General features: G+C 37.7%; 1 protein-coding gene across 2 annotated transcripts in view; it reads left to right on the top strand.

Annotated features, from left to right (window-relative positions):
- The first annotated feature begins 826 nt into the window (after positions 1-826).
- Positions 827-6,000, top strand: part of LOC105696069 (growth arrest-specific protein 2) — a 98,558-nt gene continuing 93,384 nt past the window's right edge. For both annotated transcript variants that reach the window (XM_012418235.1, XM_012418234.1), the window contains exon 1: positions 827-1,129. The gene's annotated coding sequence lies outside the window, so the exon portion shown is untranslated. The remainder of the gene's footprint in view (positions 1,130-6,000) is intronic.

Here is a 6,000-nt window from a genome sequence, read left to right as displayed (position 1 = left end):
ATGTAGCATAAAAGTAACATGGAAGTTAGATGTCAGTTATTATTTCCCACTCAGTAAGGTAACATGTTATGTAACATGTTATATTAATGTAATAATTTCCGTTACCTTAAAATAATGTTAATTCTTCATACATTTAATTAAAAAAATCACGCAATTTTATCGAAATTTATATAATTTTTTATTTTTAATTATTTTTTGTTACTTTGCGCCATCTGTGATTTCCAGGTCAATTAAATTTTCATTCCGAGACCCCGTATTACCATTGTTTTAGGATAGAAACGCATACAACTCTTTTTTTCNCCTTGTAACAAAGGTTATGTTATTTGTTAGTTTCAAGTTACGTAACTGTTATGTTATTACCTTGTAACAAAGGTTATGTTATTTGTTAGTTTCAGGTTACGTAACCGTTAGGTTTGGTGTTCAGTGGGTACAGCCCCCTCGCAGGAAATATTTTCGCCGTAAAATGGAAAACGAAACGAGGGCGAAATGAGAAACGAAAAAGCAAGAGCGAAGGGGACCCAGTTCGCGGCTCAGCGGCAAAGAGAAAGATTCAAGCGTTCGTAATCGCATGGAGGGAACAAGGATCCAAAAAGAAGCAGGGTGTGCACGAGAGAGAAGAAGCGAGAAGGTGCGGATCTTGCGCCGGGGAGGGCTAAAGGAGGAGAAAGAGAAAGACGGAGGGCGCTGGTATTGATTAAGGGTGAGTGGGAGCGGCCCTCTCTGCTCGGATCGGCTAGCCGTGAATGGAGGGGCCGGGAAGAAGAGGGGGAACCGGCGCACGTTGATTCTGCGTCAGTCGCGGCTGCTGAGTACTCGGGGTACGTATTGTATGTCGCGCGGACTCACGGCCGGCACCCGGCACACGTGGTAAGATTCGCTCAGATTCGCCAATACACGAGGACGCTCGTGCGTCCATAACAAGTTGCAAATTCGAATTCCGAGAGATTTCCCGAAACACTTTTGCATCTATATATAGAACTGAATTTATCTGCGTACACCTCTTTGTCCCTCTCCGAGCGAGAGGGTGTAAGAGAGGGAGCAGGCGCGTGGAGTCGCTGGCGACCTCGTGCATCGTAGACGAACCAGTGGAAAGGAGTTTGGACCGGGAGGACCTATCGGATAATCAGCGGTAAGTGATCCCAGGGATTAACGTGAAGTGAAACCCCCTTCAAATCAGTCGATACGAATACAACACTTTTTTTTTAAAGGCGTTAGACCAAACTGTCCAAAACTTTGACACATCACTCCTGATCATCTAAGAATTGTCCTGACACATTGAAAATTTGGATTTTTCCAACAAATTTTTTTACTCAGCCTAGACCAGAACCAAAATGGCGTCGAGCTCTCATATTTCGATCAAAATACAATTATCGAAGGCTCTGATATGAGAATCGAGAGAGTCAGGACAATTGTACGACAATTTAGAAAACTCTGGTAATCGATAAACTCGCATTTGAACGGGATAAAGGCAAGAAAAGTGTTGTATGCGCTTCTATGCTAAAACGATGGTAATACGAGGTCTTGGAGGGAAAATATAATTGACCTGGAAATCACAGATGGCGCAGGGAGTCCCTCTGCAGTGAATTAGGGCCCCAGAAATCATGAATCCAGAGGATTTCTGGAGTTTTACTTCGAATTCTTTATAATTATTGTATGAAAACGACAGGTGGAGTATGCCATTTGGTACAATACCCAATATAATTCGACCCAGCTGTCAATATAAAAACGAACGTCGGTAACGTAGGCATTTAGAAAAATCTTCTTCACCTTAAGGTGAAGTGAAACACGTCGAGGAACTTGATCGACGTCGATAAAGAAGATTTTTCTGAATGCCCACGTTGCCGATGTTCGTTTTTATATTGACAGCTGTGTCGAATTATATTGGATATTATACCAAATATCATACTCCATCTGTCGTTTTCGTACGATAATTATAAAGAAATTGAAGTAAAACTCCAGAAATTCTCTGGATTCATGCTTTCTGGGGCCCTGATTGACTGCAGAGGGACCCCCTGCGCCATCTGTGATTTCCAGGGCAATTAAATTTTCACTCCAAGACCTCGTATTCCCATCCTTTTAGCATAGAAACGCATACAACACTTTTTTTGCCTTTATCCCGTTCAAATGCCAGTTGATCGACTACCAGAATGTTCTAAATTGGCGTAAAATTGTCCTGAATCTTTCGATTCTCATATCAGAGCCTTCGATAATAATAATATGAGAACTCGACGCCATTTTGGTTCTGGTTGAGGCTGAGTTAAAAAATTTGGTTAAAAAATCCAAATTTTGAATGTGTCAGGACAATTCTTAGATGATCAGNTAGACCAAACTGTCCGAAACTTTGACACGTCACTCCTGATCTTCTAAGAATTGTCCTGACACGTTCAAAATTTGGATTTTTTAACCAAATTTTTTAACTCACCCAGACCAGAACCAAAATGGCGTCGAGCTCTCATATTTCGATCAATATACAATTATCGAAGGCTCTGATATGAGAACTCGACGCCATTTTGGTTCTGGTTGAGGCTGAGTTAAAAAATTTGGTTAAAAAATCCAAATTTTGAATGTGTCAGGACAATTCTTAGATGATCAGGAGTGATGTGTCAAGGTATCGGACAGTTTGGTCTAATACCCTTAAAAAAAAGTGTTGTATCCGAATCGACTCATTTCAAGAAGGTTTCACTTCACTTTAACCACCCAGACAGCACAAATACATAGCACAGAGGTTCATAGTATACTCTTTGGAAATATTTCAATATTAATAGGATATGGATTTACGTGCTATGTACATTCTCTGAACATAGGATGAATGTAGTTTCGGTCAGTTTTTTATATTCGAAATATATTTAACGAAATATTGTATGAACATGGAATTGATACTTCTTACACATAAGAAGTAGCATGTCATATACATGTCTGAATTATATTTTTTGCCACGCAAATAAAAATACAAAATGTTCATCTTTCGGTATTCTGTTTTTAAATTAGTGTCAACATTTGGTGAGATAAAATATTGAAACATTGATACGTAAGCATCTACTTTTTCAACAAATAAAGTACTTATCCAGGGAATATAATTTTAAAGTGTTGGTGTACGTATGTGTATTCAAAATGAAGTAATAATATATTATCCCTGCGCCATCTGTGATTTCCAGGTCAATTAAATTTTCATTCCGAGACCCCGTATTACCATTGTTTTAGGATAGAAACGCATACAACTCTTTTTTTCCCCGTATCCCGTTCAAATGCGAGTTTATCGATTACCAGAGTGTTTTAAATTGTCGTAAAATTGTCCTAACCATTTCGATTCTCATATCAGAGCCTTCGATAATTATATTTTGATCGAAATATGAGAGCTCGACGCCATTTTGGTTTTGGTCTGGGCTGAGTTAAAAAATTTGGTTAAAAAATCCAAATTTTGAATGTGTCCGGACAATTCTTAGATGATCAGAAGTGACGTGTCAAAGTTTCGGACAGTTTGGTCTAATACCCTTAAAAAAAAGTGTTGTATTCGACTGATTTCAGGGGGGTTTCACTTCACCTTAAAATGTCATTCCAATGTCGGATATACATGAGGAATATTTTCCAACTTCTTTTCTATATTCTATGAATATTTTATGCTGCCTGGGCACGGTACGCTCCGAAGCGGAATACGGGTTACTCTTTTGTTTGGGTGTACGTTGTCACATCCTTCACAGTTTGTTCCTGCTCGGGATGACAACATTAGGAGGATTAAGCGTAGACGTCTAGCACTTTTCAAGGTTAAGTATAACATTCGGGCGTTGATTTGATGCAAGTGAAATTAGTTTATTTCTTAATTGTAATGTTACTCACAAGGCTAGATTGGGCGCAAGTATGCTTGACATTTCGAGGTTTCATTTTTCCGTTCGAAAGATCGTCGTGAGCGTAATTCATTGTTTTAATGATATGTGACCAACCTCATGGATTGTGCATGGGTGTACGTGGCTAATGATAAATATATAGAAAGTTGATATACTTCCATATTTTCATAATTTGAATATTCTCGTTATATTCTTCGCGGGTATGTGTGCTGATAACATATGTGCCCATAATTATGAAAGTGGTCTAAGTCATATATTTTTGTTTCGAAATTACATTGAATTAATTTCGTTTGAAATAATATGGCGTGAAATAACTGATACACTCTTTTTTTTTTTTTAATTTTGACTTAGACCACTTTCATAACTATGGGCACATATAACGGCATCAGTGGATACTAAACATAAGTAGAGGCATTACGGATGAATTACTAAACTAGTTTCGTTTTATTCTGGCATGTAATTGACAAGTAAAATGGGCCATCGCCGACTGCGTAGCAGGGATTGTTTTTATGATAAAATATGCATCAACTATGAAATTCAAGATATGTGTACCATTAAATTTAAATTCCATTGGCTTAAGGTGAAGTGAAACCCCCTTCGAATCAGTCGATTCGAATACAACACTTTTTTTTTAAGGGTATTAGACCAAACTGTCCGAAACTTTGACACGTCACTCCTGATCTTCTAAGAATTGTCCTGACACGTTCAAAATTTGGATTTTTTAACCAAATTTTTTAACTCAGCCCAGACCAGAACCAAAATGGCGTCCAGCTCTCATATTTCGATCGATATACAATTATCGAAGGCTCCGATATGAGAATCGAAAGGATCAGGACAATTTTACAACAATTTAGAACACTCTGGTAATCGATAAACTCGCATTTGAACAGGATAAGGGCAAAAAAAGAGTTGTATGCGCTTCTATGCCGAAACGACGGGAGTACGAGGTCTCGGAGTGAAAATTTAATTGACCTGGAAATCACAGATGACGCTGGGGGTCCCTCTGCAGTCAATTAGGGCCCCAGAAAACGTGAATTCAGAGGATTTCTGGTGTTTTACTTCGATTTCTTGATATTTATTGTACGAAAACGACAGGTGGAGTATGCCATTTGGTACAATATCCAATATAATTCGACCCGGCTGTCGATATAAAAACGAACATCGACAACGTAGGCATTTAGAAAAATCTTCCTTATCGACGTCGATCAAGTTCCTCGACGTGTTTCACTTCACCTTAAAAAGAAATATCAATTGCTTTGAATCAATGAGGATTAGATAGAGCGGAAGGTCCCATAAATAGAGTTCGAAAATTCTCGGTAACATTAAATTGGAGAAGGTAACTGTGAAACATACCGTAAGTTACCGGGAACATTGAGAATTTAAGAGAACGTTAATTTTGTTATTTATACTTTAGGTTTCTTCGTTTAAATAACTTTTTTTTTCAATCAACTTCAAAGTTCAAGCTATAGAGTAATAATTACTATTAGAAAATATTGATTATAGGGTCGTATTTACCTCCAGCTAAAAATATTCACGTATCTACAACTTCACGGAAAATTCCATGCGATTTGTTTCAAATGAACTGATATTTCATTCTGCGACGAAGCGAATGGGAGGTTTTGATTGGCTACGGAGAACGTACAACGGAAATTCCCCTCTACGATGTTTCTCTATAGCTAATCGAAACCTCTCGTTCGCTCTGTTGAAAAATTCAAATTCTCATAATTTCTCGATAAAAAAGGCTTTGGAGAAATTACCGATAAGTTACCGGGAATTTCTCTTCGTTTCTGACGTAACTTACTGGATTTAGAACTCTACCCATAAAGGCATTATATGTTTTTTTCATATACGAGTTTCAGCACTCTCTCGTGGTTCTCTTATCGAATTCATTTTTCTCATTACCACCTTTCCCGTGAAAATTTGAATCACTTGTTTGTAATTATTCCTCTTTGATCTAAAAGAAAACGAAGCACACGTAAATAAAATACACATTTAATTACAGTTATATGTTTTATTGCATAATGAACTGCAATGTACATAATGTATATATGTATTAGGGGGATCGGAAAGTAATGTCGTTTCTATGCATTGAGTTTAATGTAAGCAAACGACATTACTTTCCGGTCCACCTAATATATATATAAACACTATAATATAG

Source organism: Orussus abietinus, unplaced genomic scaffold (genome assembly GCF_000612105.2).
Source record: "Orussus abietinus isolate OABI.00-Male unplaced genomic scaffold, Oabi_2.0 scaffold304, whole genome shotgun sequence".
Taxonomy (NCBI): Eukaryota; Metazoa; Arthropoda; class Insecta; order Hymenoptera; family Orussidae; genus Orussus; species Orussus abietinus.
Note: the sequence above shows the minus strand (reverse complement) of the source record. Positions and strands in the feature narration are given on the sequence as shown.